Source organism: Talpa occidentalis, unplaced genomic scaffold (assembly GCF_014898055.3).
Source record: "Talpa occidentalis isolate TD23 unplaced genomic scaffold, MPIMG_talOcc4v2.1 talOcc4.9, whole genome shotgun sequence".
In the NCBI taxonomy this organism is placed as follows: Eukaryota; Metazoa; Chordata; class Mammalia; order Eulipotyphla; family Talpidae; genus Talpa; species Talpa occidentalis.
In genome coordinates, this window is record NW_023605305.1 from 91,114,768 (window position 1) to 91,126,996 (window position 12,229).

The 12,229-nt window shown below is 36.9% G+C and overlaps 1 protein-coding gene across 3 annotated transcripts in view; it reads left to right on the top strand.

Moving 5' to 3' along the window:
* The window catches only part of TENM2 (teneurin transmembrane protein 2), a 3,493,894-nt gene that overhangs the window by 2,246,636 nt on the left and 1,235,029 nt on the right, over nt 1-12,229 (top strand). For all 3 annotated transcript variants that reach the window (XM_054691588.1, XM_054691585.1, XM_054691584.1), the window contains one exon: nt 3,654-3,755. The gene's annotated coding sequence lies outside the window, so the exon portion shown is untranslated. The remainder of the gene's footprint in view (nt 1-3,653; nt 3,756-12,229) is intronic.

Consider the following 12,229-nt stretch of genomic DNA (forward strand, 5'->3'; position numbering starts at 1 on the left):
TGAAGTGTAATTTCCTTCATCAGCAAAACAAGAGTAGTAGTTTTCACATCATTTGTCAAATGGGAATACAAACTCATAATAGTAACTTTTAAGGCTACTTGAAAGGTTCAGTGAAATAATCCATGTAAAGCACACAGTTGTGTTCCCTGAACATAGTAAGTGTTCAGGGAATACCAGGGTCCCAGTCTATATGAATTTCTCACTATAACACACATTTACCCTCTATCCCTCATCACACCACCTTGGATGTCATACTGATATGTTAGCATTTGATAATGAAGATTTCCATATTTTAAGGATCTGCAGGCATTTTAGCAATAGTTTGTCTTCGTAATGGACTTCTAATGAAGAAGTGTTAACAAACGCTCAGTGGAAAATTAGACTGTATGATTGATCCCAGAATACCTGAATACCCCTTAACCCTTTAACAAATCATAGACACCTTGACCACTTTCCTAATGTGATGCATGCATATTAAGTCTTTTGTTTATTGATTGGCCAAATATATGCAGGGCGAGTGTATGCTACTTCATCCTTGGCTCTTCCGAGGAAGAATGTTGCCATGGTAACAAAGGCATCCTTTGACTCCTATTTCTACGCAGAGTTATAGAAATGCTTCTTAAAAAATACTTACGACAATATTTAATGTCGAATCTAAAGTAATTTTTCTCATTGTTTGGGGAGCAAAATTGATTTTCTCTGGGCAAAGTTTGTTTGGCTGCCCAGATGTACTGTTTATAGTAATGTGTTCCACCAAATTTCTTTAAAAGCCAGTTAAATGTATTTTGTCTTAACTTCTAATCTAATTTCCTCATTTGGAAGTGCCTCTTGCTGCACTGTGCCTGTTTTGATTTGGAAATAGTGCACATTCCATCTTTGCTATGTCAGGGTAAGGTGGAGGGGGACAGAATGAATCATTTCATTTCTTATATCAGAGAGCAGTGTGGGTAGTGAGGGAGGGAGAGTGTGTGCTTGGGTATGTCTAGAGGTTGGTGGCTTATTCTAAAGCCAAGATTTTTCAGGTGGCAGCCGGTGCCTGGTTTATGATTCCAGAGGTTCAAAACCCGTTCTTTCCCAAGAGACATCTGTCTTAAATTTTTTAATCAAAATTAAAATTAACTTATGTTGTTCTCGTTACAAGAACAAAGCATGATCATTTCAAAAGATTCAGAAAATGTCTATAAACAAAAGAAAGATGACCCTAATTTATTTTTCTAGAGATAACCATTGTTACTGTCTGGATGTAACCTTGAGTTTTATGTGTTTTCACATATATTGTATTTCACAAAACAAGACGACACCTATTTGCTATTTGGTAGCCTGTTCTTTTTATTTAGCCGTGTACTTCAAAAGCATGAAATTAATGGATGTAAAGTACTAAGATAATGGTAAATTTAATTAATAATACTTATTTGTTCGATATTTGGGTATATCTAGCTTTTTCCCCATATTGGAGCAGAATTGTAACAAATTCCTTCATATGTTAAACTTTGTATGTACTGGTTACATGCATTTAAATGAAAAAAAAAAAAAAAAGGTAGATTCTTGTCTCACTGGGATGGAATTGAAAATATAGAAGTGTGGGTGCGACTGAAGCTGCTCTTCAGTGTGTCTACTTCTCCCCTCATGGGACAATGTCCAGACCTCTCCTCCATCCCCTTTGTGTGTCCTTTTGGCAGTCATTGCAGTGAACTTGATAGCAGCTCTTTCTCTGTGGCTTTGAGCCATTTAAATGCTGAATGCTAGCTTGTAGTTTCCTAGGATTTGGGGTGGGATTTTAGTTTCTTTCATGTGCAGTCCAGTGCCACTTGATGATGTTTGGGTTGACAGCATATGTTATATATACAGCAGTCCCTCAGTATAGCTTCGGTCTGTAATAGGTTGTGTCATCTGAAATTATGCAGGTTCCCACAATGATGGGATTGGCTAAGGTTACTTCTCATGATGTATCTCCTTATTAAGTCATTCACAGCTATCTTCCACAAACATTTATTGAGAATCAGTTAGACCCTAGTTCTTTGTATAGTTCATGAATTATACCACCTACTTATACCTTCCCCCAGCTCACCATCCATATAATTGTGTGAGTTACAGGATGTTGTAAAACAACATGGCTTTTACTTCTGATAATCACAGGGCTGAGGCCCCTGTCTCCTACTTAACACTTACTTTTCTTATTGCTAAAGTGGTAAAACAATACATTTCTTAAGGGTTTTTTTGAGGATTCAGTGACAGTGTATGGAAAACGCTAGGTGTAATATCTGGCATACAATAAGGTAACAACAAAGGTGGGGCATATGGCAACTGGAAAGCGTGGAGAAGGAAGGTACTCATCTTCCCTAGGAGTATCAGGAAGGCATCCAGCTTCCAGTTCTGTGCTTAATAGACTAAGCACAGAACGCACAGAACTGCAAGCTTAAAACTCCATGTCTAACTGCCCGCTCTCTATGACTCACTGCCTGACCTTGGGTTAACCACTTAATCCCTTTCTGCCTTGGTTTTCCTCTCTATAATATGAGCATAATAACTCTTACCCACCTCACTAGGGCAAGGATGATTAATCAGTATTTATAAAGCTCAATAAATTTTTTGAGTATAAAGTATGGTGAGATTGGAAATTATTATTACTATTAGCTGCTTTCTTAATATCTAAACCAGCATGCCAAAAACTGCTGAATAGAGTACCATAGAGTTATACACTCAACCTATATCATTGTTATGAATCTTAGTTCCGGGGCCTCCCTGGTGGCACAAGAGGTTAAGCACTGCACTATGGAGCAATCCACAGCCTCTAAAGCACAAGTTCTATCCCCAGCCAGCCAGGGAGAGACCCACATGGTGCAGCAAACCTCTTCTGTCTTGCCCACTGCTACCCTCAGTAGTGTATTTCAGTCAGTCTGCCTGTTCTGTTTCCCACTCTGTCTCTGGTGGATGCTCTGACCCCTCACATCTCTGGCCTGTACCCCAACTCTTATATGCATACATGAATAAATCTTTAAAAAAAAAAACAAATAATCTTAGTTCCTTCAGCCCTGTCTCTGCTGATAACAATTTTTCTACTGCTATAATGCTCACTCTTCAATAAGGAACAATCAATTTCCTACTTGTACACAAGAGCTCATAGCCACCCATACCCATAGCAATGTTTATTCCATTAACAAATATTTATTGAACAGTTGAAAGATTCTGTATGGGATACTGGAGATAGAGGACCTCTAATAATCAATTTTGCACCTACCTTTAAGGTGTATAGTAGCTGGAAACCCATACTGGTAACTGGCAATCCTATTACAACCCAAGTAACCTGAAGATACACAAGGTGGTAGAGGAACACCTGCACCTCTGCGGTCAACACAGTCTCCTTGCTAGAAGTGATATCTAAATGAAAATTGAGTGTGTGACAACCTTATTGCCAGGGAAACATATGCAAAAGCAAAGATAAAAAGGGAAGAGTTTTCTACAAAGAATAAGAATTATTATCAAAGCCCACAATGAGAGCAAACACGATCTGTTAACGAAACTGAAAGACATTTCATAGACTTGAAGCTGAAGAAAGGGGAAATGTCATATGAATGAATTCTGTGGTCACAATCTAATTCTGCCATTTGATCAGGCTCAGCCTCATAACCTGCCATTGCTATCTTTCATTTTAGGTACCTAAACAGCTTGGGATCCTGGCTTCTCTCTGGCGTAGACAGCTGAAAGGACTTCTTCCTCAGCTCTTGGACTTCAGTCTCCCAGGACTCCAACATCTTGTGAGTTTCTTAGAATTGATATTAATAAGTGTTCTCCCCCCCCCACAAATACTTCTTCTTATCCAGTCCCCTATCTGACTTCCTTATAGTTATCTGTAGTCTGTTCTTTATGGTAGCTATCGATTTGAGGGATGTTATTGTTGTAAATCAGGAGCCCAATTTTTAAAATGAGAAACACTGTACATATAAAATGAAAGGACTAGAAAAGAAAGAGATATATCTGTGAAGAATTAAGTTGAATGTCACGGTGGTACTCCTATGCATAACTATGAAAAGAGTGCATGATTTAGGTTCCTTCTGTGCAGTGCACATTGTTTATTACTTTTGAAAGCATGCAACAGAAAGTCCTTGAAAATAGCACAGTAAGTATATATATCTAAACCTAAATGACATAATACAGCCTTAGACAGTAGGTGAGAATTATATTGTAAGAACTAGACCCCCAACAAGAAAAAAGAAACTTTTCAATAATAAAAACATGGTATAAAACTGTAATCAACATCAGAGTTAATCACCTCATTTGGTAACTGACAGTTCAATGAAGTTTCAGTTTTAAAATCATGGGCAAAGCAGTCTGCCAAGTTTTATTTGTCATCTGATATAAGTTGAGCTATAGTCCGAGATGGTAGAAAACCTTTCTTGTTGGGTTTTACTTCTTTAATCTCAAATGAAAACTGGCACTCCATCTGGATAATGTCCAACGTGACACATTTTGGGAGCCATCAACTACCTAGCCTTACAAATCAAGAACACTGATTAAATAATCAAGATTTCTGAAAAGCCTTGAGGGAGCTATACGTTTTTTGCATCAGTAATTGCCATTCTGTTTGGAGCTCAAGATATTTTAGCGCTTTGGATAAAAACTTGTTGACATACTGGTACCAACTGTCTTATTTTTGGGTTAGCTGTAATTTGACATTCTTAGAAGTAATATGATAGACATCATGGGATTTTAAAAATGTCTCAACTAATGATTTTTGTCACTAAGAAAATGAAACAAGGTAAGTATTTGGTTATTATTTTTGAGGAAGAGAATAAACGTAATAGTATTTTGACAAGCATTCATCTAAATAAAAGCTCTTATTGTCCTTCCTCACAGTTTGTAATGTAATACAATATCTACATAATTATTATCCCTCCATACATAAATTGAATAGTCAATTTTCCCTATAATAAATAGAAATGTAAAGGTAGAAAATTCTGTCTGTAGCACATGGTCAAACATACCTCTATGGTGATTTAAAATAACCACTGCTCAAATTTGCAAGACATTCATTAGAATAATAACTGATTTCCCAGAATTGCATGCATGAAGGAACAATTCTTTCATTAGAGATGTCAAAATTAGTCTAGAAAATATCAATGAACATTATTAATGTTATGTTCAGCTTTGGCCCTAGGCAAAATTGTCAATTTGGTGAAGTTATTCTTTGCCATTTCTCAACATCCCTTTGAAGGATTTTATTTATGTTGATATTTAATCACTTATTCATTCAACAATTTTTTGTTGAGAGCTAACTAGCTAACAGGTATAATTTCATACTAGTGATATAGCAGTGAAAAAGATGTCAACCACTTGATGTATTTATATCTAACTTACATTCTAAAACTAGTATGGAGTTAGACGGTAAAAAAATAAGTTGATAAAAAAGAAATTCTGGATAGTTATAAATTTAATGACAATAAAAAATAAAAGTATGTTGTTTCTGTTAGAGAATATTCAGGGCTGGGACCTCTCTGGTGGCACAAGGGGTTAAGTCTCAGTACTATGAAGCTATCAGCAGCCAGTGCAGATTAGTTCAATCTCCACCCAGAGAACTAGCCCACATGGACTAGCAGACCTCTCCTGTTGCAACCGTTCCTCCCTCAGCAGTATATTTAAGTCAATCCATGTATTTTGCTCCCTACTCTGTCTCTGGTCAATCCTCTCATCCCCACCCCCTGCACTTCTGACCTGAACCCCAGCTCTTGTATGCATTAATAAATCCTTAAAAATAGAGAATATTCAGGGCCTTAGGACTAGTGATCAGGGGAGATATCTCTAAGGAGTTGAGATCTTTGAGCTAACTATAGGAAATGTGGGTGAAAACTATTACAAATAGAAGTACTCTGATAAATGCAGAAAGCTCAAGACCAGGGGCATGTTTGGAGTTTGATGGACAATGAAATGATCAATGTGACTGGAATGTTGTGTGCAAAAAGAGGCTGTAAGATAAGGCAAGGGAACTAGGCAAGGACTTCTTATTCATGGAGGTTCTAGTAGGCTAGGATGAACATTCTGTTTTCTCTCTGATAGGAACCCATTGCAGAGTTTCATAGATACCTGTCGTCTTCCTTTCCTCCCTCTTAATATTTCCTTTTCCTTCTCTTTCAGAATCTTTTCCTGTTGCTACTCTCATGATAGCCCCTTTGACTAAGAACATTTATGATCTCTTCTAATAAAGTGTACCTTTCAGCTTCCTGCTCTCTTAAGTACCACCAGGTAATTTGTAAACGAATCTGATAAACCAATGTGTGTTAGAGCATTCATAGTAAATGTAACTTAAAATGTTACTGCTTCAAGGTAGCATCTTTTCTTTAAAATAGTCTGTATCATCTAGACTTCAAGGAATAAATATTTTGGAAATTATAGCTATTTAACTAGGAAGAAAAAATTTAAGCAGCTTCTTTTACCCTCCTTTGCAAAGGAATATCCTTGATTTTGTGAAATCTTCCATACAGCAAATTATAAATCAGTAAGAATTATCATCACCCTTGGTTTTATGATCATTATGATTTCTCAAGCCCCTGTCATGTTTCAAGCAGAAAGAATCTTGGGTATTTCATATAGGTAATTTTACTATTTCTTACTATCAATCCTATAAATTCCCAATTTATAGATAAAGAAAGTGAGGCTCAAAGAATCCTTTGATTTGTTTTATATTGTGAACCTAGAAGGAAAACACAGTCTGTAAACAACAAAAAAATAACTCTTTGCTGAGTAAATGTTTAATTGATTAAAGCACGCATACACACAGACACACACGCGCGCACACACACACACACAAAGTAAAATAATAGATACTCAGACTGTAAGTGAGTGGATAAGAGGTAGGATTAAGTGGGCTCATCCCTGAAGCTCCCCTTGAAATAGTTTCTTCCTCATTGGGTCCATCATGAGCTTGTTTCTCTGGTCCACAACTCAGAGGACACTCCATCCAAAGGCAAGAAGCACATCCAGAAAGTCAGTCTTTTTTTTTTTTTTTTTTTTTTTTTTAATTTTCTAGAGGCATGTCTTATTTATTTATTTATTTATTATTTGTTTGTTTGTTTGGTTTATACATGCACTGGGTACAGTCAGAAGCATGGGAGGGTGAGAGAATTCACCAGAGCCAGAGCGGGGAGCAGAGCAGGCAGAAGGACCGAAGTACACTGCTGAGGGGAGCAGCGGGCGGCAGGAGAGGTCTGCGCGCCATGTGGGACCCTCCTCTGGTGGCCGGGGAGCAGCCGGGGATCGAACCGGCTGCAGAGGCTGCAGTCAGCTTCGCAACCCAGCGCTCAACCGCTGCGCCACTGGGGAGGCCCCAGAAAGTCAGTCTTTAGTCAAAGATTCCCTCCCCACCGTTTTTGTTTCTGTGAGCAATTTGCTTTATCTCCTGGAGAAGTCATTCTTATCAGATGACTAATGTCTGAAAATTGTATTATTTTGATAAAACCCAAAATTGCCGAAAAGATTTTTGTCAGGAACACACTTTGACATGCACATGTGTGCACACACATGCACACTTACATACATACATACATACATACATACAATAAATTGGAAAAAGTCATGTGAAACAGAAGGATCCAGGCTTTTGCCTCCAGTCACTGTCTCTAACCAAGCAAATTCGTTTTTGGGTGAGCTTCAATATCTTCTCAGTCACAAAGAAAATGCCCCTGTGGTGTCTAAGAATGTGATAAGAGTTATCTTCAAGGAATACAATTTTGTTCTTTGATTTTAGCAAGATCTACACATCTCTGTCAGAAGCTGAACAAGTGCCAGAGTCTTTAAAATAGAAATAAACAACTATATGACTGTGATTCATCCTTTCATAAAGAATACTGAACTCTTGGACAGGCACTCTGCAGAAGACAAGATGCTTCTGGTTGTATTGCAAATCTGAATTTAAGGATTAGTTAAAGGAATATTCCAATAAAAAAAAATGTCCTTACGAAGTTACCATGCATTACTATCTCATTATATATGAGAAGAAATTCCTTCATCAAATATATTTAGGAAATAAAATAAATTAATTATCCAACCTTTTAGGGGGTCACAAAGAGCATTATTACAGAATTCAAGAAGTCCTAACAAAGCAGACAACAACAACAATAACTTGTGTAACTTTGTTGAGTCACTGTATCTCAAACTGATTTGGCCACAAGACACCATGAAAAGTCTATGGAATGAATGCTCCATGGAATATCTTTTAGGAAATGCTACCTAAGGACTTTAAGTGATTCAAGATAAATAAGAAAGTAAAACATCCATGTGTACATATAGTTTTTATGGCCCCTAGGGTGGTTTATAAGTTTTAAAGGGGAAACATTTGGGGGTATTGTACACTATTCATTTACGATGATGTTACTTCTGAGTCTCTAAGTGCAGGCAGTCCTCATGATAGTGGGAACCCAGGCTGTCAGGTCCAGTGCTAACACTGCCACTTAACAATGTGCATGACTTTGAATAACTGCCACTTAACAATGTGCATGACTTTGAATAACTCACTCCAGTTCTTTGAACCTGACCTATAAATCTTACTTAGCTCAAAGACAATTATGCAAATGATGTAAGCAAAGCACTCAGCATTGTGCTGGGCAAATAGTAAGTAAATGCTCAATGAGAAGCGTTTTACTCCCCTCCCCCCATGCTTCTTGAGTTGGTGCAGAACCATTCACACTCTTTTACAGAGCCCTCTCTTGTCAGGGCGTGCATTTGTAAGAAGGCCAAGTGGGTATTAACTGTCTCATCTATAGACCTCATTAGTGCAATTCACAAACCAAGACCACAGCTTTATGGCTACAAAATACAGAATTATTTCTTGCAGTGTTACCCATATTCTTCTTTAGATATAATATTCAGTTAAGTGGCACTTTAAAAAGCTATTAACACAAAAATCACTTGTATTAAAACTAGTCTTAGCATTAAAAATCAGTTTTCTATAAAAATCTGTGAATATCCTTTCTGCTATTAGTAAGCCTGTGCAGGGATATTCCCTTAAAAACCAACATGAATATCATAAAATAATTTTCCAAGGAAATTTGCAAAATGAAATAATAGCTTAATGTTTACCACAAGTTCAAGTCAACAATTGCCCAATACACATTTCTTTTTGCCAGATTTGCAGCTCCTTGGTAGAATGACAGACAAGTACTTCAGATTATCTAGAGGAAGTTTGCTGCTCATACATCTGTATTGTCCTATAGGAAAAGTTACACTGCAGGTTATGAAAAGAATTTGCTCATATACACTCAAGTTAATAATAAATGGAATTTCTGTATGTTGAATTTATTATTTTGGAGCCAGTTTTAATAATTTATAAGGCCTATATATTAATAATTGTGTTATTCCTCTGCTCCAAACCCATAATGGCTCACCTTATGCAGAATATAAGTGAAACTCCACCAAATGGGCTGTAAAATGTCCTGTTCTGACCCCCCTCTTTGTTCCCCTTGCTCACTCCATCACATGCAAGGTGTTACTTCTTGTTTCAGTCATGCTGATGCCCTTGAACATTTTGTATTTTCTGTTCCTTCTGCCTTAAATACTCTTCCTCCAGACCTTCCCAAGACTGCAGTCCATATCCTTCAAGTCTTTTGTGCTCCAATGTCACCTCATTCTGAATTTCCTCATAGCTACCTTTGCTTGATATGTAATACTTAATACTATGTGATACAGTAATACCAACTCTTAAGAATCAGTTATTAGATTTCCATACCATTTCCCACAGGTGATACACTAACTTGTATTCCCACCAACAGTGGATGAGAGATCCTTTTTCACTGGGTCCTTGCCAACATTTGTTGATTCCATTCTTTTATATATGGGCCATTCTCCCAGGGTGATATGGTACCTCATTATGGTTTTGATGTGCATTTTCCTTATAATTGATGTTGATTAATTTCGCATCTGTCTGAAGGCCATCTGAACATCTTCTTTATAAAAGTGTCTGTTTAGGTCTTCTGCCCATTTTGTGATTGGCTTGTTTGTTGTTGCTAGATTGTATAAGAACTTTGTAATTTAGAAAATTAGTCCCAAGTCACATGTGTGATGGGCAAACTTTTTTTTTTCCCATTCTGTAGGTTGCCATTTTGTTCTTGTGATGGTTTCCTTTGAGGTACCAAAGCTTTTTAACTTGATGTAGTTCCACATGTTTATTTTTTGATTTTTCCCCTTGATGTTAGGGTTGAATCCCCAATATATCTTTGCGGTAGATATCCTGTAGTGTGTCCCTATGTTTTATTTCAAGTACTTTATGGTTTCAGTTCTTATATATTATCTTTAATCATTTTGAATTATTTTTGTGTGTATGGAGCTTAGTAGGCATATTGTTTCTTTTTATTTTTGCAAGTGGCTATCCATATTTCCCAATATCATTTATTAAAGAGATAATTTGCTCCATTGTATGGTTATAGCTCCTTTAGTCGAATGTTAAGCTTTCATATTTGTGAGGGTTTATCTCTTGACTTTCTATTATATTCCTTTGGTCTGAATTTCTGTTTTTGCTCCAGTGTCATACTGTTTTGATTATCATTGCTGTGTAATATACTTTGGTATCAGAAAATGTGATACTTCCATTTTTCTTCATTTTTTTCAGGATTGCTTTAGTTATTCAGGGTCTTTTGCGGTTCCATATAAATTTGATTATTGTGTGTTCTGTTTCCTTGGAAAGAGGTATTGGTATTTAGACAGACATTGCATTCAATCTGTAAATTGCTTTTGGTAATATGGACTTTTATTTTTTTTTGCATAGAAGAACTGGGGTATAGGCTAGAGGCATTGGGGTGAGAAGATTCAACAAGACAGAAAGGGGAATAGTACAGGCAGAGCTACTGAAATACACTGTTAAGGGGAACAGCGAGCAAGACAAGAGAGTTATTCTGCACAATATGTGGGTTAATTTCTTGGCTGGGAATCAGACTCAGGCTGTAGCAGTGATGCCACTGAGACTTAACCCCCAGCCACCATGGATGTCCCGTAATATGGACATTTTAATGATTTTAAGTCTTTCAATCCATGAGCATAGGATGTCTTTCCATTTATTTGTGTCTTATTTCATTTAACACAATCTTGTTTATTCCAAAGTATTTCATTCTCTTGGGATGATTGTAAATAGGATTGTGTTCCTTATTTCTTGTTCTTCTGATACATTGTTTGTATATAGAAATGCAACTGAGTTTTATGTACTGACTTTGTATACTGCCACTTTACTATAATATAAAAATTATCCATAAAAAAAAAAAAAACTCTGTAAAGAAGAATTTTTTAAAGGTTTATTTATTTATGCAAGAGCTGGGGTACAGGCTAGATGCATGGGAGGATGAGCAATTTCACCAGAGACAGAGTGGGGAGCAGATCAGGCAGACGGACCAAAAGGACTTCTGAGGGGAGCAGCAGGCAAGACAGGAGAGGTCTGCTGAACCATGTAGGTATCTCCCTGGCCAGCCAGGAATCGAACCCACGCTGCAGAGGCTGCAGATAGCTTCACAGCACTGCACTCAACCCACTGCACCACCCGGGGAAGCCCAAGAAGAGATTTTTGAGAGCCCATGTACCAGGTACTGGTGCTATGTAGAATTGGTAGACATTTTAATGGGAAATGATTCTAACATGCAGGGAGCTTAATTTTTGATCAGGAAAAGAAAAAGAGCAAATTAATACAAACAAACAAAAATCAATAAAACAGTAATGTAGATGTTGAAATACACTAGAAAACATAAATTTAGATATTGGTAACTTTTAAAAAACCAAGATAATAGATACAACTAGAAGAGTGTATACATATGTATGTATGTATGTATATATGTATAAACCAACATGAATATCATATGACTATCATATATTTGGAAATCAGGTGAAACCTTTCTGAAAGGTGCTATTTGAATTGTGATGTCAGTGAGCCAACCAAACTCAGATCTATGCAAAGAGCATTTCAAGCATAGGACACAACAGCGTGCAGTGGGAATGATTTTGGTAAGCTTGAAGAACAGATTGAGAACCACTAATTTTAATCCATTAGGTTAGAAAGACAATAGTCATGAAAGGTCAGAAAAGACATGCCAAGGCCAAGATCAGAGATTTAGAGTCCATAGAAAACCTCTAGAAAGTGACATGATCTGATTTAGAGTTACAAGTATACCCAGGCAATGGAGAAAAGTAAGAGAGCATTTAGAGACCCCTGCTGGGGTTCAACATATATAATAGATATTTAAAATATATAAGGTAACAGAAT